General features: G+C 31.8%; 1 protein-coding gene and 1 long non-coding RNA gene across 3 annotated transcripts in view; one reads left to right on the top strand and one right to left on the bottom strand.

Moving 5' to 3' along the window:
- Nucleotides 1-25,651, bottom strand: part of adarb1a (adenosine deaminase RNA specific B1a) — an 85,300-nt gene that overhangs the window by 57,468 nt on the left and 2,181 nt on the right. For both annotated transcript variants that reach the window (XM_079807555.1, XM_079807554.1), the window contains exon 2: nucleotides 338-385. The gene's annotated coding sequence lies outside the window, so the exon portion shown is untranslated. The remainder of the gene's footprint in view (nucleotides 1-337; nucleotides 386-25,651) is intronic.
- LOC307120503 overlaps nucleotides 21,878-25,651 on the top strand; it is a 35,391-nt gene continuing 31,617 nt past the window's right edge. The window contains exon 1 of the long non-coding RNA XR_013815804.1: nucleotides 21,878-22,038. This is a non-coding gene — a long non-coding RNA (uncharacterized lncRNA). The remainder of the gene's footprint in view (nucleotides 22,039-25,651) is intronic.

Below are 25,651 nucleotides of genomic sequence, written 5' to 3'. Positions count from 1 at the left end.
TTAATTTGGATTTGTGTGTTAAATAATAACCTGAAGAACACAGAAGAGCGTTCATATACTAAATGCTGAAGGATAATTCAGATAATTCAGTCTCTGGCGTGTATATGTACACAAAGAGCAGTACAAACTCAACCCACAGACACATTTGAAGGCTTAAAGAGTGTAAAAGGTGAGCGATTAGCAACAATCTGCCTCCCTCTGGTGGACATTCACTAACACCGCCACCGTTATAACTGATGTTCAGCCACAAACATGTTTACCTCACTCAGCTCACCAACAAATGCAAAGTATAGAGGCCAGATTACTAGATTTTAAATATGAAACTGTAGAAACCCACCTGTACGTTTACCTCAGTTTCTCTTCAAGCCTTACGGTGTTTTGTAACCTGTAACAAAAGCACAGAGATATCAGCATTTTAATATGCATTCAGATCAATCAGCCATTAGAAATGAAAACTGTAAATGACAGATCCTATGAAGGACCAAAATGCAATTAATAACATTAAAAGTAAAAAAATACAAAAAAAGTAAAATACCATGGAATAAATGATGCAGGCAAATGCAAAATATGGAAATACACTACAATAAAACACCACGTTTGTATTTATTCCCATAATGTGCATTCATTCATATGTTAACAATCCTATTTATGCATTTAATAATGATATGGAAATAAATCAAAGGACCAAATTTAAAGGGATGGCTCACCCACTGGTCAGCATTTACTCACTCTTATGTTGTTCCAAACCTGTATGAGTTTCTTCTGATGAACATAAAAGAAGATATTTTGAATAATGTTGTTAACTAGCCAGTTGACGCTAGCCACTAGCTACCATGGAAGTCAATGGCTAGCGTCTGGCTAGTTAACAACATTCTTCAAAATATATTTTATTTTCAGCAGAAGAAACTCATACAGGTTTGGAACTACGTAAGAGTGAGTAAATGATGACTGGATGAACGTCTCCGATGTGAATGTGTTGAGATCGTATACGCGCTAGCTAAACGCCACAAGATGGCGCCGTAGCCTCAGTGTAAACACAGGGTGAACTGCCACATTCAGAGAGCTGTGATGCAGACTTTTTAAGAAGTAAACAGAGACACACAAAGCTAAATATCTTCACAAACATTGTGTCGATCTTTGCATTCTGTATCAAAAATACTGAATGACAAAATCTGCCTAATGTGTCAAAGCCAAAGGTGATGATGATGACGAGCTTCCTTTTGCCGCGTCCAAACGGAAACCTCCCGCGGTTTCTCTTGAATCCAACACGGAAGTGACTTAAAGGGTTAGTTCACCCAAAAATGTGAATTAGCCCATGATTTACTCACCCTCAAGTCATCCTAGGTGTGTATGACATTCTTCTTTCAGACGAACTTAATCAGCGTTATATAAAAAAATTACCTGGCTAATCAAAGCTTTATAATGACAGTGGATTGTGGATCGTTTTTGAAATCCATAAAAGTGCATCTGTCCATCATAAAAGTGCATCTATCCATCATAAAAGTGCATCTATCCATTATAAAAGTGCATCTATCCATCATAAAAATGCATCCATCCATCATAAAAATGCATCCATCCATCATAAAAGTGCATCTATCCATCATAAAAGTGCATCCATCCATCATAAAAGTGCATCTATCCATCATAAAAGTGCATCTATCCATCATACAAGTGCATCCATCCATCATAAAAGTGCATCTGTCCATCATTAAAGTGCATCTATCCATTATAAAAGTGCATCTGTCCATCATAAAAGTGCATCTATCCATTATAAAAGTGCATCTATCCATCATAAAAGTGCATCTGTCCATCATAAAAGTGCATCTATCCATTATAAAAGTACATCTATCCATCATAAAAGTGCTCTATCCGTCATAAAAGTGATCTGTCCATCATAAAAGTGCATCTGTCCATCATAAAAGTGCATCTATCCATTATAAAAGTGCATCTATCCATCATAAAAGTGCTCTATCCGTCATAAAAGTGATCTATCCGTCATAAAAGTGATCTGTCCGTCATAAAAGTGCATCTATCCATCATAAAAGTGCATCTGTCCATCATAAAAGTGCATCTATCCATCATAAAAGTGCATCTGTCCATCATAAAAGTGCATCTGTCCATCATAAAAGTGCATCTATCCATCATAAAAGTGCTCTATCCGTCATAAAAGTGATCTATCCGTCATAAAAGTGATCTGTCCGTCATAAAAGTGCATCTATCCATCATAAAAGTGCATCTGTCCATCATAAAAGTGCATCTATCCATCATAAAAGTGCATCTGTCCATCATAAAAGTGCATCTGTCCATCATAAAAGTGCATCTATCCATTATAAAAGTGCATCTATCATCATAAAAGTGCATCTGTCCATCATAAAAGTGATCTGTCCATCATAAAAGTGCATCTGTCCATCATAAAAGTGCATCTATCCATTATAAAAGTACATCTATCCATCATAAAAGTGCTCTATCCGTCATAAAAGTGATCTATCCGTCATAAAAGTGATCTGTCCGTCATAAAAGTGCATCTATCCATCATAAAAGTGCATCTGTCCATCATAAAAGTGCATCTGTCCATCATAAAAGTGCATCTATCCATTATAAAAGTGCATCTATCCATCATAAAAGTGCATCTGTCCATCATAAAAGTGCATCTATCCATCATAAAAGTGCATCTATCCATTATAAAAGTGCATCTATCCATCATAAAAGTGCATCTATACATTATAAAAGTGCATCTGTCCATCATAAAAGTGCATCTATATATTATAAAAGTGCATCTGTCCATCATAAAAGTGCATCTATACATTATAAAAGTGCATCATCCATCATAAAAGTGCATCTATCCATCATAAAAGTGCATCTGTCCATCATAAAAGTGCATCTATACATTATAAAAGTGCATCATCCATCATAAAAGTGCATCTATACATTATAAAAGTGCATCTATCCATCATAAAAGTGCATCTATCCATCATAAAAGTGCATCTATCCATTATAAAAGTGCATCTATCCATCATAAAAGTGCATCTATACGTTATAAAAGTGCATCTGTCCATCATAAAAGTGCATCTATACATTATAAAAGTGCATCATCCATCATAAAAGTGCATCTGTCCATCATAAAAGTGCATCTATACATTATAAAAGTGCATCTGTCCATCATAAAAGTGCATCTATACATTATAAAAGTGCATCTATACATTATAAAAGTGAGTATAAAAGTGCATCTATACATTATAAAAGTGCATCTATACATTATAAAATTAGCACACACAAAAAATAGAACTATTGCCACCTATTGAAAAGATCTGTTTGACCAACACAGGAAGTGCTACCAAAACATCTTTGTTATATTCTTAAAGAAAACTCACACACAGTGAAACACCACCTGCTGCGATAAGAGCCCACATGTGCACCAACACACAAAACACATGAGCTAGAACAAGTCCCGACAGGACATTTTCCTAAACTATACATCCAGGAAAACAATGTTTGCCTTATTGTACTGAAATACATTATATTTCGAAACATAGAGAGTAACTTTTATAATTAGATTTAGAAGTTATTGCAAAAACTGCCTAATGTGAAGTTTACATGTTTGTGTACTGTGTTATTTGAGTGTTAATTATTAGACCTAAAAATAAATAGCAACTGAATTTAGGCTAATAGTTTGGGCTCTGTTGTTAACCTTTAATATTAATGAGCAAGTATGGGCTCCCTATATATTTTACAGCAATATCTTCAATAAACGTTTAGTTATAATGTAAATAATTTAAGGACAGATACTTTTTTTTTCTTTTCTTTTTTTCTTCAGTAAACCAATACAAATAAATAAAGCCATTTTGTAAAACTGCTGTAGCGAACCGTCAGTTTTGTGTCAGTTAAACCCTTATTCTACAGTTAATATGGGCTATGGCAGTCTTTGTTTTGATGCACTGTTATGTTAAAGGCCTACAGAGAAACTATAGTTGTATCTTTAAGCAGTTGCACTTGTCCTGAATGCACTTTCTTGTAGTAGCCCTACAAAGAAAAATGTAAAATGCACTAGACCTAAATGCACTTTGTTTTTATGAGAGAACATTTAATTTTAAAACCTTTCTGTAGGCCTGTACATTATTATTGAATGTACACATGAGTGGGGTCAAGTTAAACATTTTAGTTTGAATTTTATTTTATACTGTGCATTGTTGCAATGTGCTAAATAAACATTTGCATAATTTGTAATTGATTTATTCTTTGAAACTTTAATATTAATTTATGCAATTGCAATGCCTTGATTTGAGTAAAGTTAGTAAACAGTCATAGTCGTAAATGCAATGGTACTAATAATTGCCATAATTTCTTTCGGTTTTCGGCCTTGTTTTCAGCCAATAATTTTAATTTTGGTGCATCCCTAGTGTATGTATATATGTAGGGATGTGTATTTGTATATGAAGGTACAGGTTTATATAGTAAGTCTTGAGTGGTGTAGCCTTGAGCACATTTAATAATAATAATAATAATAATCTTTTTTTTGTGTGATTCGGATGCCTTATACTCATTATGTCATCATCGCAAAACAAATTTACCTGATATCTAACCCAGTGAATGGGTCGTTTTAACCCAGCGGTTGGGTTAAATGTTTGCTTAAAACAACCCAATTGCTGGGTTAGTCCATTTTCAACCCAACACGGGTTGTTTTTAACCCAGCATTTTTTTAGAGTGTAACCTAAAATCATATGAAAGCTGAATAAATAAACTCTCCATTGATTTATGGTTTGTTAGGATAGGACAATATTTGAAAATCTGGAATCTGAGGGTGCAAAAAAATCTAAATATTGAGAAAATCGCCTTTAAAGTTGTCCAAATGAAGTCAATGCATATTAATAATAATAATACATTTGTATTATTTACAGTAGGACATTTATAATTCTCAATATCAATCTTAATTTCCTAATGATTTTTGGCATAAAAGAAAAATCTATAATTTTGACCCATACATTATATTGTTGTCTATTGCCACAAATATACCCGTGTGACTTATGACTGGTTTTGTGCTCGGGTCTCATATACAAAATGATTTGATTCTTGAACTGCACTTACACAAGGCTGGATATCTGTGAAATTTCTCAGACATTATCATTTCACTGGGAAAAAGAGTGACTGAATATTACAAACATTAAAATTAAACCACCATGACACAATGAAATCTCTCACACACACACACACACACACACACACACACACACACACACACACACACACACACACACACACACACACACACACACACACACACACACACACACACACACACACACACACACACACACACACACACACACACACACACACACACACACACACACACACACACACACACACACACACACACACACACACACACACACACACACACACACACACTGTTGAAATATGAGAGTCTCACAGCAGACCCTTAGTATGTATTCCTAACATAACTGTCCCTTTGTTAACTCATTTAACATTTAAGACTAGACCTTCAGTCCCATATGAATCTCAATTTGTATACACTTTGCATTGAAATGCTTCCTAACCCCTGCAGACGCCTGGAGGATTGGCTCTGTGTGGCAAATAACTCCCAATTCTTTGGAAATATACCAAGTCGTTTACAACAAGAAAAACAAAACACTAAAATGAGTTCTTTTGCAAGCCCTCAGGATGAAGCGAACACCATTTATAAACATGCAAATCATTTTTTTAACAACTCTCCGTCTAATCCTTTTGCTTAACAATTAACATTCATGATTAAAGCTAAAAATACACACAGCGGTATCCAGCAGTTCAACCGTGGTCCCAATTTAACTGTGCAACATTTGAACTGCCCCATTTATGAGACAAATACAAGCTGCTAAAAACAGTCAATGATTAGACAAAAGCTTGTTTAACATCAAGAGGCACGTCTAATAAAATCACAGTGACTGTGAAACATATGATTGGAAAATTAACAGCAGTTCGGTGTAATATGGATATAATTCATAAAGTAGCTTTCCTTGCTTCAGTCTCTAATGCTGCGTTCACACCAAACGCGAATAGAGCGCCAAAACTATGGGGCGACGTTTGTAAAGCGACTCACGCTGAAAATAACAGCAACATTTTGACACATTTAGCTTCAAACAATGTTTAAAAAACTGGTATGAATTTTTGGCGGTCACTTTTTTAGCACATTTACAACAATATTTATCAACTTAGAGATATTTTAAATAGTTAAATCTAAATGTTAAATCTAAATCTAAATGTTAAATCTAAATGTTAAATCTAAATGTTAAATCTAAATGTTAAATCTAAATCTAAATGTTAAATCTAAATGTTAAATCTAAATGTTAAATCTAAATCTAAATGTTAAATCTAAATGTTAAATCTAAATCTAAATCTAAATCTAAATGCTAAATCTAAATGTTAAATCTAAATCTAAATCTAAATGCTAAATCTAAATGCTAAATCTAAATGTTAAATCTAAACGTTAAATCTAAATGTTACATCTAAATCTAAATGTAAAATCTAAATGTTAAATCTAAATACAAAATCTAAATCTAAATGTTAAATCTAAATATAAATGTTGAATCTAAATGTTTCGGGTGAAACTAAATATTTAACTAATATGCAAATTCAGAATGCAGATAACCGGTTTTAACATTTAGATTTAACATTTAGATTTTACATTTAGATTTAGATGTAACATTTAGATTTAACGTTTAGATTTAACATTTAGATTTAGCATTTAGATTTAACATTTAGATTTAGATTTAGATTTAACATTTAGATTTAGATTTAGATTTAACATTTAGATTTAACATTTAGATTTAGATTTAACATTTAGATTTAGATTTAGCATTTAGATTTAACATTTAGATTTAGCATTTAGATTTAACATTTAGATTTAACATTTAGATTTAGATTTAACATTTAGATTTAGATTTAGCATTTAGATTTAGATTTAACATTTAGATTTAGATTTAACATTTAGATTTAGATTTAACATCTAGATTTAGATTTAACATTTAGATATAACATTTAGATTTAGATTTAACATTTAGATTTAGATTTAACATTTAGATTTAACAATTAACATTTAGATTTAACATTTAACATTTAGATTTAACTATTTAAAATATCTCTAAGTTGACAAATATTGTTGTAAATGTGCTAAAAAAGTGACCGCCAAAAATTCATACCAGTTTTTTAAACATTGTTTGAAGCTAAATGTGTCAAAATGTTGCTGTTATTTTCAGCGTGAGCCGCTTTACAAACGGCGCCCCATACAAAACCGCGTCTAGTTTGACGCTTGAACATTTTGAATCCATTCGCGCGTCCACAGCGAATTGGACGCGTGCATAAATCGAGCGTTTGAAGCGAAATAGACGCACATTCAAGGCGCTCCAGGAGAAATATGTCATAAAACACCACTCTGCCTCTTTTCATTTTCATTAAAAATATATATTAAACATTAATAGCCACACACATGTGGTCCAGGCAACTCCTACATTATCTTCACTGCATGTGTATTTAAATATCCTTAAAAAATAAAGTTATGAAACTTCTCTTTGCCCTCAGTCAAAACGTTCAGTAACGAGTAATCAAACAAATTCCTGTTTCTCCCGTTACAACACCGTTAGCGTTACTGAGAATAAAATGCGGCGTTACTATAATTGAGCTCACTCAAGCGGTTTTCATCCGAACAGGCTCTCTGTCAGTCGGACCTGCAACGTGTGTGTGTGTGTGTGTGTGTGCGTGCCAGAGGTGGACAAAGTACACAACTCCATTACTTGAGTGAAAGTAAAAGTACTACTAGTCAAATATTACTCCGTTACAAGTCAAAGTTGTTAAAAACTATTTTTACTTAAGTAAAAGTACAGAAGTATTTGCTTTTAAAAGTACTTAAGTATCAAAAGTAAATTTCCTTTTTTGTGTCGATGCATTATTGTATTATTGTTGCATTGTTGTATAAATGCACGCTATTCCATGGTGGTTTAAGCCAGTTAGTGATGCTCCATACGACCACCTTGAGCTAATTTAAATACTTAAAAGTTACAAAGCTTTTTACAAAGCTGCTGTCACTTTAAGGCAGAATGCACAAATCCAACACACTGATACACATCCGATATTCCCCCAACTGTTTACGTTCACTTAAGACATAATCAACTTTGTTTACGTGACTACTTCCCAAAATGAAAATTGACATTTTGTGTGTATTGGTCTGTTTAAGTGCGAAAAACACACAAAAGAAAGCTCTATTCAGTACTCGTGCATCTCAGAGGCACATAAAAACAGACTGAACTGAGCTCCTTCATCATGCTTTTTCAGATTCATCCATATGTCTATGCTTCTCTTTCTCCCAGACATTTACATTTAGCAAAAAAGAAAAAAAAAAACTTTTAAAGAAGAAAAAAAATCATCCACTGACTTGCAAAGCTGCTACAGAAGCGACTTTTGACTTCGAGGGCCTTGATAGAAATGTAGTGGAGTAAAAAGTACGATATTTGTCTTTCAAATGTAGTAAAGTTAAAGTAAAAGTTTCCCTAAAAAATAATACTTCAGTAAAGTACAGATACTCAAAAAGTGTACTTAAGTACAGTACTCAAGTAAATGTACTTCGTTACTGTCCACCTCTGGTGCGTGCATGCCTTGCGTGTTGGGGGGTGGGTGGGGTGATACACATAACTGATGATGATTGGTGGGTGGGGGACAAGGTTGAGGTTGATAGGTTGAGTTCACACTAGGGATGGGCGATACCACTTATTTTGTTTTCGATACGATACCGATACTTTCAAGGCCAGTATCGCCGATATTGATACCGATACGATACTTCTAAACTGAACTTTTATATTATTAAATTTATTAAATTATTAAAATTACTAAGAGTAAAATGGGTAAAGATACCCACTTCACATTATATTTGAAAGGTATTTTAACATTCAATATGCCTTAATTGCAATTTATTAGATTATATTTTTGTTTGCACATGGTTAAAATATGTTTACTTGTAGTGGTAACCATGGAAATCTACAAATCATCAATTTCAGATCATGATTCAGATGAGCAGGAAAATAGTCCTATACTACACAACTATTCGGTAACATAGGTTATTCCTATTGTATGCAATAAATAATCTTCAAAAAAAAAAAAAAAAAAAAAACACCTTAGTATGGATATTTTTATTTGAGTATTGATACTTTTCGATGCTCACATCAGTATCGATATATCGATACTTCATATCGATATGCCCATCCCTAGTTCACACACACACACACACCGAATATGCACAGTCACACACACCAACGACCAGGAGGAGTCCAACGACTTCAAAGCTATCTTTCGCAAACTGGAAGTATAAGTACTACTTTTCCCTCTTTGAGGTGAAAGGTATGAATGTTTAAGTAACGTGTAACTTATACGCAGGAAGAAAGAGTCTCACCACGTCTGTGGCCAGTAATTCTAATCTAATGAAGCCTCACATCATCACATGCCGCTACCAAATTAGTGGCTAAAAACTCAGGAGATAATGTGAGCTCCACTACCAAAAGAGTAGAATAGTACTGATCATATTTACAATAATGTACTGAATTTGATAGGTGTCTCTCACAATTGTCCCACAGCAACATTACAATAGTGCACATTAATGTACAATGTTTTATAATAATAATTTATTCTATTTAGTGTCAAATTCATTCATTTTACATATTTAATATTGGGGGTATCCAAGTTATTTGACATATTTGAACATTTGAGAAAAAAAAAGTAACAGAAATTACTTTCCCTGGTAATTAGTTACTTTTATAATGATGTAACTCAGTTACTATTTGTAAGAAGTTACTATAACTAATTACTTTTTTTAAGTAACGTGCCCAACACTGCCCGGTGATCGCCTGGATCTGACAACTCCAAAAACACAAGATAATTTTTTTAAATAGGCGCTCTCTTTATAAATAAACCACCGATTTGAGCTTTAAACAACTACATTCTCACCTGAAAAAGTCTTAAAACTACATTTTGTGACACAATAGTAGTATTTTTAAATTATGCAGGGTTTCTCATGACGTCACTTTACCACGTGACAGCAGTGAGCAGGCTCCTGATTGGTTAAAGCGGAGCGAATTGATGCCAAAGTTCAGATTTTTAAACTCGGGCGTCAGACGCGAATTCGCTTCAAACGCGTGAATGCACAAAAAGCACCACCAATTCGAGCAAGACACTCAATTCGAGTTATTCGTGTGTCCAGTGAATGAAGCGGAATCGCGTCCATCGCGCCGCGCTCTATTCACGTTTGGTGCGAACGCAGCATAAGACCAAAACATCTAATGCTGCGTTCACACCAAACGCGAATAGAGCGTCAGGAGTAGGTGATTTCAATGTTAAGTCAATGGAAAGGCGCGCACACATGAAAAAATACTATAGTATATTATAGTAAAATTACTCTAGTAAATACTATATAGTGTTTTTGAACCGTACTATAGTAAATATACTACAGTAAATTAACAAAGTGTAGTAAATACTATAATATACTACAATATACCACAAATTACTGTAGTATCTTTACTATAGTATGGTTCTAAAACACTATAGTATTTACTAGAGTAATTTTACTGTAATTTTACTTTAATATACTATAGTATATTTTCACGTGGGCGTTGACGCATGTCTGGAGGTCCAGTTTGCGCGAATGACGCGAATTGAGTGTCTTGCGCGATTGGTGCTTTTTGTGCATTCACACGTTTGAAGCAAATTCGCGCCTGACGCCCGAGTGGAAAAATTGTAACTTTGGCGTCAATTCGCGCCGCGTTAACCAATCAGGAGCCTGCTTGCTGCTGTCACGTGGTAAAGTGACGTCATGAGAAACCCAGCATAATTTAAAAATACTACTATTGTGTCACAAAATGTAGTTTTAAGACTTTTTCAGGTGAGAATGTAGTTGTTTAAAGCTCAAATCGGTGGTTTATTTATAAAGAGAGCGCCTATTTAAAAACTTTTGGAGTTGTGAGCTCCAGTGGATCAGCGGCGCTCAGCGCTCATTAACCCCGGCGAGAGCAGCCTTTCCTCGGCCAGTCCTTCTGCCGTCTGCCACTGACTCTGATGTCCTGTAGTGGTTAAACATGAGATATAATTCGTCTTGTATGGATCTAACGGCCGATCTTTGCTCTCATGAATCTATCATTTGTTATCTGCCAAATCGTTTTGACTGAGGGCAAAGAGAAGTTTCATAACTATTTTTTAAGGATATTTAAATACACTGTAAAAAAAAATTCAGGTCTCCAATTGAAAATTTTCTAGTGAGCGATCACATCTAAATTTTTCAGTTGGCCAAATTGAATTTCTGTGAATTGTTGCAATTTAATTAAATTAAAATTCAAGAAATTCAATTTGGCCAACTGAAAAATTTAGATGTGATCGCTCACTAGAAAATATTCAATTGGAGACCTGATTTTTTTTTTACAGTGTATACAAGCAGTGAAGATAATGTAGGAGTTGCCTGGACAACATTTGTGTGGCTATTAATGTTTAATATATATTTTTAATGAAAATGAAAAGAGGCAGTGGTGTTTTATGACATATTTCTCCTGGAGCGGCTTGAACGCGCGTCTATTTAGCTTCAAACGCTCGATTTATACGCGCGTCCAATTCACTGTGGATTCAAAATGTTCAACTAGACGCGATTTTGACGCTCATCTTATGATACTCCAAAGAACTGAACATTTTAGTTTCTGTGAATAACACTGCTTAAATTCATCCGATCAGGGTCAGGTGACCCTAAAACCAGTCGTAATTAAACAGGGCCCAATTATTCAACTAGTCATGCAGGCAAACCTCATAGTTGCTTAAAAAAACAAGCTTTGAAATGAATGCCAAAGATGGTTTGACCTGCTCTGGGGATATCAAATTAAAGTGTTCCTGTTGAATAAGTTCACGGAGTCCCCACTCCTCTAATGGGCTCTGCGAGGGTATGAACTAATGTTACGCTGTGTCAGCCGCAAGCAAGTCTTATTCATCAGAGGACAATTTGCAGAGAAGTGCACAATATATCAATATCAAGGTGAAAACGATATTAAAGGTGTTTTTCAAAAACACCATCTGTTGAAACTCTTCTCATCCTGATACTTATCAATTACAGAAGTGTTAAATATTAAATTAGCAGAATCTGTGAAAATGGGAATAATTTGAACTAAATAAGAGAGATCTTACATATTTACTGCTGTCCTGAATAAGATATTTTACATAAATGTTGACATAAAGACCAAAAAACAGCTGAATTTATTAAAATAACCCCGTTCAAAAGTTTATGAACCATTGATTCTCAATATTGTGTCGTCAAAAAATGAAAAAAAAAATGGTAACAATTTAGTTTAGGGTCCAATTCTCACTATTAACTAGTAGCTTATTAGTATGCATATTAGGATATTGGCTGTTTATTACCATTATACTTATAAAGCAAATATTAATGTCTAATTCTGCATGACCATATTGTGCATCTCTTAAAAGGAACACGCCGACTTTTTTGGGACTTTCTTATTCCCCGTATCCCCCAGAGTTAGATAAGTCCATACACACCATTCTCATCTCCGTGCCATAACTCTGTCTAACGCACCCACCGCTAGCCTAGCTTAGCACAAAGACTGGAGGTGAATGGCTCCAGCTAGCCTAGCTTAGCACAAAGACTGGAGGTGAATGGCTCCAGCTAGCCTAGCTTAGCACAAAGACTGGAGGTGAATGGCTCCAGCTAGCTTAGCTTAGCACAAAGACTGGATGTAAATGGCTCCAGCTAGCCTAGCTTAGCACAAAGACTGGAGGTAAATGGCTCCAGCTAGCCTACTGCTCAATAAGTGACAAAATAACGCCAACATTTTCCTATTTACATGTTGCGATGTGTGTAGTTACATCGTGTACAAATAACAAGGTTACATGAGACACAGCCATCTTATAAACGTATACATACTGGGGACTATATTCTCAGTCCCAAACAGTATATAAGTCCCAAAATATAAGAATATAAGTCCCAAAAAGTCGGAGTGTTCCTTTAATCATACAATGTAGACAGGTTTATAATCAGAGATCCCAAATGTGAGGTATTTAGGGGGAACATTTTGATTTCTGTGATCTACATATGTGCATTTTAAGATATTCTGAACGCCAAAAAATAAACAACAACAGCTTGAAAACCATGTCAGTGGGCAGATATGACTGATACAGTTTTTCCATTTTCGTCAGTGAAGACAGTAAACATATGTTTAACTGATATTTATATGTTTTATGAGTTATTTTTATAGACATGTTAATTTACTGAAGGCTAACAGGAAAGCTAGGTAACTAAATGTATTAAATTAATTCACAATATGCACACATTCATTACTAATCTCATGCCCTATACAGGCTGAAAAAAGCTGAGCTTTATTTATTAACTGAGAGCTACACATGGAATTATTAATTTACAATATGCACACATTGATTACTATTAATCTTATGCCTAATCTGAAGAAAACGGCTTTGTTAGAATTTCTTATTTGTTAAATGACACAGGCCTATTTCAATTCAAAATGGCGAAATTAGACAAAAGTTTATTAATTTGCCAGAATATTTTTGTCATTTGTTTAACATTTCTGACTTACAGAAGCCGCTCAAATATGAAAAGTTTAGTTTAGCTTCATATCTCGCACTTGACGTCGAGTCGCGCTGCTAATATTCTCGCTCAGCCTCAGCAGCTTCTGTGAACATAAAGCCCGCCTCACGTTACTCTGATCTGATTGGTTTTCTCAGATATGTTGACATTGACGAGCGGTGACAGACCAATGAGAGCTCAGATCAACACTCACACCTCTGCTTCTGACAATTTTAATGACAAATTAAATTTGTACCACTGAAAAAAAAGTGGTCATAAAAAAATCATGATATTATAATGGCCTCATGACAGCCAACGTCAAAAGCAAACACATGACAGGTTAACCCCTTAACTGTCACCGGTGGGACGCCTGGTGCTCTTTTTTATCGCCTTTTTTCGTATCATATATTTAAGTAATTATCATAAATTAGGTATCATTTGAAAGCTTACAAACTCAAAATTCATCCTGTGAAAAACGGTTTGAAATCGGACATTGCGTTACCATGGAAACAGTACTTTAAATTCTTCTAGCGGGCTCCTCCCCCTAGTGGGCGGTGTCATGTTTCATATTACAACATTTATTTTAACTACTTTATAATAAAAATATTTCCAATCTTGACAAAACACATATTGTCGGAAAGGTCTGAGTCTCAAGGGTCCATATTTGGTGACTGTTTTGTGATGGAAGTGACATTTGGACAGAAATGTACAGGAAAATGCATTAAAAAAAACAATTAATGGAATTTGAATGACACCCGGTGGCTATTTTTGGTACAGCGCCTAAACAAAATCTCATGGGGACTTTAATTTTTGTGATATCAACTTCAAATTTGGAACACAACTTGGTTAGACATATGTCTTTTATTTTATAGTAATTTTAGAGTAAAACATTGTTTGTAAAATATATATTTTATATGAAATAAAAAAATATTTAGTACAGTACTTTTCATTTACAGTAAATTTAAACTTCCATAACTTTTTTATACTTTCATATTTTGAATTGCTTTCACTTCAGCAATAATCTGCAGTGTGTCTTCTTTAAAACGAGACCAAACTTTGCTCTATATTCCAAAGCATTCTTGAATTACAGCCCTTTAAGTTTGGACAGTGCATTATCATGTGTATTCTCAAAAAGGTGGGTGACAGTTAAGGGGTTTTAATGTTAACCCATAAAGCTAAGTAGTTTCTTAAGTTTGATAATTGATCTGCTACGTCATGTTTATGACAGGTTATGATGTATTGGTAATGTCAAGTTGTCATAACTAAGATCTTTGCATTAAAAAGGACATAATTGAGCGAATGACACAATGACAGTTGTCATAAACATGCATTCAAACTCATGTGTCATGTCATGGTTATGAAGGTGTCATGTCTGCCTTATGCACACCCCTTCAAGTAAAATGTTACCAAATGATCTTTAAACTGTCGCTTTACTATGTCTGTTGTCTCTTTCAGGTCAAGCATGGCCAGTTGAAGGCGGTTTACGCTAATATCATCCCTTACAGCAACAGAGAGAATTCATTCAGACACAATGAAGTTCACAGAACTAGACCTAGAAAGACGCATTTCCAATTTTCTGTCCTTCTTAAAGTCCCACATTGTAAATCAATCTAGACAGTCAAATCTTCTGTAATCCGTCTTTACTCAGCCCTGCTCCAAAACCTCATTCATTTGCAGGCAATAACCCTGCACAGATGGGACCGCCTGACAGAAGATCATTAAAGCCATGGATTAAATCTTTCCCCCTCTTGTAATGCACTCAATAAAGATCAATACTTCAATGGAAACTGCTTTTACGCTTGAACAATCAAACCACGACTAATATTTTATGTAATTCAACTCACAGATTAGAGAAAACGATTAAAAAGGTTATTTGTACAACTTGTGGTTGCGCCGCAATAATAACCAAGGAAAGCTATCCATTAGCGTTAGCATTAGCATTCTCAATCTCAGCGACCCCTAACGAAAATTAACCATGGGTTAAGTATGATGTTTGTAGTAAAACTATAGTAACTACAAAATTATGATGCTTGTAGTAAAACTATAGTAACTACAAAATTATGATGCTTGTAGTAAAACTATAGTAACTACAAAATTATGATGCTTGTAGTAAAACTATAGTAACTACAAAATTAAACATAGTTTAAGTATGATATTTTTAGTTGAAGTATAGTAACTACAAAATTATGATGTTTGTAGTAGAACCATAGTAACTACAAAATGATGATGTTTGTAGTAGAACCATAGTAACTACAAAGTAACTACAAAATGATTATGTTTGTAGTAGAACCAAAGTAACTACAAAGTAACTACAAAATTATGATGTTTGTAGTAGAACCATAGTAACTACAAAGTAACTACAAAATTATGATGTTTGTAGTAAAACTATAGTAACTACAAAATTATGATGTTTGTAGTAGAACCATAGTAACTACAAAGTAACTACAAAATTATGATGTTTGTAGTAAAACTATAGTAACTACAAAATTATGATGTTTGTAGTAGAACCATAGTAACTACAAAATGATGATGTTTGTAGTAGAACCATAGTAACTACAAAAACCATAGTAACTACAAAATTATGATGTTTGTAGTAGAACCATAGTAACTACAAAGTAACTACAAAATTATGATGTTTGTAGTAAAACTATAGTAACTACAAAATTATGATGTTTGTAGTAGAACCATAGTAACTACAAAGTAACTACAAAATGATTATGTTTGTAGTAGAACCAAAGTAACTACAAAATTATGATGTTTGTAGTAGAACCATAGTAACTACAAAGTAACTACAAAATTATGATGTTTGTAGTAAAACTATAGTAACTACAAAATTATGATGTTTGTAGTAGAACCATAGTAACTACAAAGTAACTACAAAATTATGATGTTTGTAGTAAAACTATAGTAACTACAAAATTATGATGTTTGTAGTAGAACCATAGTAACTACAAAATGATTTTTGTAGTAGAACCATAGTAACTACAAAATTAACCGTGGTTTAAGTATGATATTTTTAGTAGAAGTATAGTAACTACAAAATTATGTTTGTAGTAGAACCATAGTAACTACAAAGTAACTACAAAAATATGATGTTTAGTAGAACTATAGTAACTACAAAATTAACCATGGTTTAAGTATGATATTTTTTAGTAGAAGTATAGTAACTACAAAATTATGATGTTTGTAGTTGGACTATAGTAACTACAAAATTAACCATGGTTTAAGTATGATATTTTTAGTAGAAGTATTAGTAACTACAAAATTATTATGTTTGTAGTAGAACCATAGTAACTACAAAATTAACCATGGTTTAAGTATGATATTTTTTAGTAGAAGTATAGTAACTGCAAAATTATGAGGTTTGTAATAGAACCATAGTAACTACAAAATTCTGATGTTTGTAGTAGAACCATAGTAACTACAAAGTAACTACAAAATTATGATGTTTGTAGTAGAACCATAGTAACTAAAAAGTAACTACAAAAATATGATGTTTAGTAGTTGGACTATAGTAACTACAAAATTAACCATGGTTTAAGTATGATATTTTTAGTAGAAGTATAGTAACTACAAAATTATGATGTTTGTAGTAGAACCATAGTAACTAAAAAGTAACTACAAAAATATGATGTTTAGTAGAACTATAAAATTAACCATGGTTTAAGTATCGATCAAACAATCAAACCACGACTAATATTTTATGTAATTCAACTCACAGATTAGAGAAAACGATTAAAAAGGTTATTTGTACAACTTGTGGTTGCGCCGCAATAATAACCAAGGAAAGCTATCCATTAGCGTTAGCATTAGCATTCTCAATCTCAGCGACCCCTAACGAAAATTAACCATGGGTTAAGTATGATGTTTGTAGTAAAACTATAGTAACTACAAAATTATGATGCTTGTAGTAAAACTATAGTAACTACAAAATTAAACATAGTTTAAGTATGATATTTTTAGTTGAAGTATAGTAACTACAAAATGATGATGTTTGTAGTAGAACCATAGTAACTACAAAATTATGATGTTTGTAGTAGAACCATAGTAACTACAAAATTATGTTTGTAGTAGAACCATAGTAACTACAAAATGATGATGTTTGTAGTAGAACCATAGTAACTACAAAGTAACTACAAAATTATGATGTTTGTAGTAGAACCATAGTAACTACAAAGTAACTACAAAATTATGATGTTTGTAGTAAAACTATAGTAACTACAAATTATGATGTTTGTAGTAGAACCATAGTAACTACAAAATGATGATGTTTGTAGTAGAACCATAGTAACTACAAAAACCATAGTAACTACAAAATGATGATGTTTGTAGTAGAACCATAGTAACTACAAAGTAACTACAAAATTATGATGTTTGTAGTAAAACTATAGTAACTACAAAATTATGATGTTTGTAGTAGAACCATAGTAACTACAAAATTAACCGTGGTTTAAGTATGATATTTTTAGTAGAAGTATAGTAACTACAAAATTATGATGTTTGTAGTAGAACCATAGTAACTACAAAGTAATTACAAAAATATGATGTTTAGTAGAACTATAAAATTAACAATGGTTTAAGTATGATATGTTTTAGTAGAAGTATAGTAACTACAAAATTAACCATGGTTTAAGTATGATATTTTTAGTAGAAGTATTAGTAACTACAAAATTCTGATGTTTGTAGTAGAACCATAGTAACTAAAAAGTAACTACAAAAATATGATGTTTAGTAGAACTATAAAATTAACAATGGTTTAAGTATGATATGTTTTAGTAGAAGTATAGTAACTACAAAATTAGCCATGGTTTAAGTTTGATCTTTGTAGTAGAACTATAGTATTAAAAAAATAAACCATGGTTTTACAACAGTAACCTTTGTTCAACTGTATGATTTTAGCTGTAAAAATGTTTTTTAAATCCAGTTTTACTACAGCTACAGTAAAACCATAGTAAAAATAACCATGTTTTTTTTACTACAGTAGCCATGGATTAACTATGATTCAAGCAGTAAAACCATAACAAAACAACATTAAATATGGTTTTAATATAGTGTGTGTACTACCAACTCATTTATACTCAAATTGATACTGTTTTTTTTTGCAGAGCAAACTAATTATTAATCTCAGCAATAAGATTTTACAGTCGCTCAAAACTTGAAATCTACCACGTAAAGTTCGACATATTTGGTCCAGCTTGACTAACATCATTAGTGTACTTGAGGGCAAATGTAAACGACGACAGTGTAAAATACTGACCCTTTACAGAAAAAGTGCAGCGAGTTCTCTTGCGCTGCCAAAAATGATGAATCATGCTTCGTGACCTGATGATTCAGCTAGAGATGCTAACATGTCTTTGCTAACAGCTGGCTCGTGACCGCTAAACAAGAGATAAACTACAAATGCATCTCATCATGAAGAGAAGAGCCACTCCGCTAAACGCCCACCTGCTGCAACACTGATTTATGCTAATATTGTTCAGATATTGATATTGTTCAGTATGCTTTAGAGCAAATAGGTCGACCTCAGTGGCAGTGATATAACTGGTAGAAGAGATTTCCACTTCAGTGGATAATAGTGAATATACTGTGGGGGTTAAAAGAGCTTTTGACACGAAACTGGAAAGATATGGTATAAGAGGAAAAGCCTACTCTTGGTTAAAAATGTACCTTGATGACGTTATATATACATATATATATAAATTTGCAACAGCTTCTGAATACAGTGGAAATTGAACTGATAACGGTTTGATGAAAATAGACTTTCACTGAATTTAAAGGTGCACTATGTAACATTTTTTTCAGTAAATTATCCAAACACCACTAGGCCAGTGTTATATATTGTGTTCAGTCGAGTACTTACAATATCCCAAATGTTTCCGACTATTTGTAAATCGTGAGATGCTATTTTAACCAATGAACCGGGACGTGTGAGGGCGTGGCCTGTCGATGACATCATATCTCATGAGGTGAAGACCACATGTCCCAAGATTCTGCGCTCAAACGTGCCGTCATCAAACTACACCTTTATTTTGAACAGGCGACCTCAAGCAGACGGAAAAGCTACATTGTTTTACTGAAAGGTGCACTAAGTTCATAATATTTAGTAATAACAAAAGCTAAAATAAGGATTAATAATGAGGAAAAAGTGTATGAAAGTACATTTATGCAGATGAAATATATGGACAACAATGAATAAATATCTTTCCGTCTGGTTAAATACTGATAAATCACTCAAGCCCCTTTATCTAACCCTCTTTACTTAAACGCCGGACTCGCACATCCGCCATGTTTGTAGTTTTTTTAACACTTTTTATCCGCGTTTGTAGTTCTAATCGAATCCTCATCCAACTCGCAATGGTTTGTGGGTAATATCAGCCGTTAGAGTGTGCGCTTTGGATTCTGACCGGAAATAATAGCCCATCCATATCTTTGGAATACTCTTTTCTACGATTTGGGACATACTAATTATATTTTCTAATACTATTTAGGACAGATAGTATGCGAATTGGGACACACCGCATGTATTCCATACAAACGGAACATTTGCATATTGTGCATACTAATTTGCATAAATTATAAGGTCCTAAACGCTGCTAAACTCAAAACTCTTTACTTTGCTTTTTGGTTTGCTGCACTAAATCAAACCAAAAAAAGTAGTGTTTATATTAGGGCTGGGCAAATTAACGCGGGCGATTATTTTTTTCAGCTTAACGCATTAAAAATATTTAACGCAAATAACGCAGCGTCCGTTTTTATATCCATTTTTGCAGAGCGTTACATGATCATCACGCTCTTATTCATGTAAATGCTTCCAAGCGCGACAAGACACAAGAGAACGCGCTTTATGTCAATGTCCTGTGTGTGTGTGTGTGTGTGTGTGTGTGTGTGTGTTTCAGTGTCCTGTCTGTGTGGCTGCGTCTCATGTCAGCTAATCGAGGGACACTCTGACACACACACACACAAAAAATTTGATGAATTTGTAAAAAAAAAAATTATCGATTCCCAGCACTAGTTTATATATATGTTAGGGCTGTCAAAAGATTAATCGCTATTAATCGCATCCAAAATAAAAGTTTGTGTTTACATAATATATGTGTGTGTACTCTGTTAATTATTATTTATATATAAATACACACACAAGCATGTATATATTTAAGATTATTTTTTTATTTTAATATATAAAACATTTATATTTATATATATATTATAGATTATATAAATGTATATACATGCAAATATTTCTTAAATATATACATGAATGTGTGTGTATTTATATATAAATAATAATTAACAGAGTACACACACATATATTATGTAAACACAAACTTTTATTTTGGATGCGATTAATCGCGATTAATCTTTTGACAGCCCTAATAAAAAGTCAAAAATATGATTTTAAAAGTCATAATGGTGAGATAAAAAGTCAAAAATACAACATGCTAAGTCATAATAAGATAAAATATTGAAAATATGATTTTAAAAGTCCTCATTATTAGATTAAAAAGTAAAAAATATGATTTTAAAAGTCACAATAGTGAGAAAAATACGACATGCTAAGTCATAATTATTAGATAAAATTTTGAAAATATGATTTTAAGTCTTCATTAATAGATAAAACGTAAAAAAATAGTCATTGTGAGATGAACAGTTTAAATTATGACTTTAAAAATACTGAGATAAAAATTCAAAAATTTGGATTTAAAGTCAAAATGTGGACTTAAAAATCTAAATTATGATTAAAAGTCCTTCCTTGCAGATGTTAGATTATAAGATCATAAGTATAATACACATAAAATATATGAATTTAATTAAAATGTTGTGATAGTTGGGAGTACGTCCCATCGTTTTAGTTTTTTTTTTGCATCCCTAAACTATCCAAGAAAAATGTCAACTATTGAACAGTATAGTTTGCTAAATATGTTAAAATGATCTTTACCAGGACCGCATTAAATAATACATAATTTAAAATAATGTTTAATAATGTTTTAATATTACTATTTACTTCCATTAATATATTTAAGATTTATGAATATATTATTTATTGCAATTTTTGTAATGCGAAGGGTATATTGCGCAGCCTGAAGTTGTTTCAAACAAGGTGATATTAATGCAAAATAAGTGCAATTAATGATATAGACGTAAAGAAATGTCTAAATGTAAAACAGGCCGTCGCTCAGCAATATCATCAAACCAAACCCTTCCAATCCAGCCCACCAACAGGAAATGATGCGGTAAAAAGCTTTATAGTCTTTTCATTGTGTGTTTTGTTTTCTCTTTCATTCAGTCAGACCAGGCTCAGTTCCACGTCTTTGCGCACTCATTGCAGAATTCATACTCGCCCGGGCACGAGTTTTACATTGTTTTTCTTTAAGCAAACTATGACTGGAATCCAAACAAAAGGAGCCGAGCCGCTTCCAGTCGAACAGACTCAGGTAAATCACATGGTGTGCTTTAACCTCTCTCACCTCTTATGACTACATACAGTGCTTTAAACTCATTTTTGGAATCTGATTAAGTAACCCAGATTACATGTAATTACATTATATTACATATTACAGTTACTTTTCTATTCACTTTTCTCACTAAATATTCAACTGTATTACTGATCAGCTCATTTCAAGTATCATAAAGTCATAATTAAGAGATAAAATGATGACAATATCATTTTAAATGTCCTCATTATTAGATAAAAAGTCAAAAATATGATTTTAAAAGTCATAGTGAGATAAAAAGTCAAAAATATGACGTGCTAAGTCATAATTATAAGATAAAATGTTGAGAATATGATTCTATATGTCCTCATTATTAGATAAAAAGTCAAAAATATGATTTTAAAAGTCATAGTGAGATAAAAAGTCAAAAATATGACGTGCTAAGTCATAATTATAAGATAAAATGTTGAAAATATGATTTTAAAAGTCCTCATTAGATTAAAAAGTCAAAAATATTATTTTAAAAGTCATAATAGTGAGATAAAAGTCAAAAATATGACGTGCTAAGTCATAATTATAAGATAAAATGTTGAGAATATGATTTTAAAAGTCCTCATTATTAGATAAAAAGTCAAAATACGACATGCTAAGTCATAATTATAAGATAAAATGTTGAAAATATGATTTTAAAAGTCCTCATTATTAGATTAAAAAGTCAAAAATATGATTTTAAAAGTCCTCATTATTAGATAAAAAGTAAAAAATACGACATGCTAAGTCATAATTATAAGATAAAATGTTGAAAATATGATTTTAAAAGTCCTCATTAGATTAAAAAGTCAAAAATATTATTTTAAAAGTCATAATAGTGAGATAAAAGTCAAAAATATGACGTGCTAAGTCATAATTATAAGATAAAATGTTGAGAATATGATTTTAAAAGTCCTCATTATTAGATAAAAAGTCAAAATACGACATGCTAAGTCATAATTATAAGATAAAATGTTGAAAATATGATTTTAAGTCCTCATTATTAGATTAAAAAGTCAAAAATATGATTTTAAAAGTCATAGTGAGATAAAAAGTCAAAATTATGACATGCTAAGTCATAATTATAAGATAAAATGTTGAAAATATGATTTTAAAAGTCCTCATTATTAGATAAAAAGTAAAAAATACGACATGCTAAGTCATAATTATAAGATAAAATGTTGAAAATATGATTTTAAATCATAATAGTGAGATAAAAAGTCAAACAGATGACATGCTAAGTCATAATTATAAGATAAAATGTTGAAAATATGATTTTAAAAGTCCTCATTATTAGATAAAAAGTAAAAAATACGACATGCTAAGTCATAATTATAAGATAAAATTTTGAAAATATGATTTTAAATCATAATAGTGAGATAAAAAGTCAAACATATGACATGCTAAGTCATAATTATAAGATGAAATATTGAGAATATGATTTTAAAAGTCCTCATTATTAGATAAAAAGTAAAAAATATGACATGCTAAGTCATTGTGAGATGAACAGTTGAAATTAGGACTTGTGAGATAACATTTTTGGATTAAAAGTCAAAATTAAGACTTAAAAATCTAAATTATGACTAAAAGTCCTAATTATGAAATAAAAAGCTGAAATTAGATTTTTTTTAAAAAGTCTAAATTATGATCAAAACCCACACTAAGACATTTAAGAGATGAAATCATGCTTGAATGCGCTTTTCATTTTTTGATTCACACTTATTATAATAATATTTACATTATTGTTTTAATTTTGTGGAATATATGTTTTTTACATGCGTTTGTACAACAAATGAATCAATCGAAAACTTACTTTAGCTTTTCATCTAAAACAAAACGAATTTCTGTTTTTTTTATTTATTTTCAATAAAGCCGAGTCTGGGAAACACAATGTAAATTAAGCAAAAAGCAACATTTGATCACTGGATTTTCAGAAATCATTTCATTTTTTTATGTTTTATCAACATCACAACACAAGCATTTCTAATCAGCTCCTGATGAACACATTAATTATTATTTGAATTATGACTCGTGAGTCATATAACCATGATTTACTGGAAGGTTTTTGTCTTTCAAACAATGCACATATTCATGTTGATTTCATATTCAAATGCAATGGAGGGATTCCCCAACTTTTTTAGTCAGTCGAACCCTTAGATTTTAAGTCAATAAATCAAATTACGTCTGTGTTAATAATCAATAATAATAAGGTTCTCTGATGTCACGACATGATAATAATTATAATCATAATTATAAGATAAAATGTTGAGAATATGATTATAAGGGTCCTCATTATTAGATAAAAAGTCAAAAATACAACATGCTAAGTCATAATTATAAGATAAAATGTTGAAAATATGATTGTAAACGTCCCCATTATTAGATAAAGTCAAAAATATGACATGCCAAATCATAATTATAAGATACAATGTTGAAAAGATGATTTTAAAACTCCTCATTATTAGATAAAAAGTCAAAAATACAACTTGCTAAGTCATAATTGTAATATAAAATGTTGAGAATATGATTTTAAAAGTCCTCATTATTAGATAAAAGGTCAGAAATATGACATGCCAAGTCATAATTATAAGATCAAATGTTGAAAATATGATTTTTAAAAGTCCTCATAATTAGATAAAAAGTCAAAAATATGATTTTAAAAGTCCTCATTATTAGATAAAAGGTCAAAAATACAACATGCCAAGTCATAATTATAAGATAAAATGTTGAGAATATGATTTTAAAAGTCCCCTTTATTAGATAAAAAGTCAAAAAATGAGACATGCTAAGTCCTCATTATTAGATTAAATGTCAAAAATATGATTTTAACAGTCATAATAGTGATCACAAACTTAGATTACAAGAGAAATTGTTATTATTTCAATTTTTTTCCGACCTGCAGTGAACAAACGTCATTTCCACCACATCTCAATATACAGCTGTTATTTAAAAGCAGAATAACTTATGAACTCAAGAATTGTCCAAGATCATTTTTGTAACTAGTTTTTCCAGTTTGTCCACGATGGACAATAATTATACATCTGTCAATGAGATAAATGAACTGTCCAAATGCTGACCTGTACACCAGTCACACTCCCACATTTAATACTGGTTTGGGTAAGCGCTTATTAGAAAATAAATAACATCAATTTTTATATTAAGTAAAGCATGATCTCATAAATTTCCGATACATTTTTAATGTGTGATAAGAACTTTTAAAGTATTTTTTAAAAATGTGTGTGATGATGGAAATGACAATTAATTAACGTGAATGTAGAGAAACAATAGATAAATATTAAAAAGTCAAAAAAATTATTTTAAAAAGTCATAATAGTGAGATAAAAAGTAAAAAATACCACATGCTAAGTCATAATTATAAGATAAAATGTTGAAAATATTATATTAAAAGTCCTCATTATTAGATAAAAAGTCAAAAATATGATTTTAAAAGTCATAATAGTGAGATAAAAAGTCAAAAATATGACATGCTAAGTCATAATTATAAGATAAAATGTTGAGAATATGATTTTAAAAGTCCTCATTATTAGATAAAAAGTCAAAAATATGACATGCCAAGTCATAA

Source organism: Gobio gobio (genome assembly GCF_949357685.1).
Source record: "Gobio gobio genome assembly, chromosome: 24".
NCBI classification, from domain to species: Eukaryota; Metazoa; Chordata; class Actinopteri; order Cypriniformes; family Gobionidae; genus Gobio; species Gobio gobio.
Note: the sequence above shows the minus strand (reverse complement) of the source record. Positions and strands in the feature narration are given on the sequence as shown.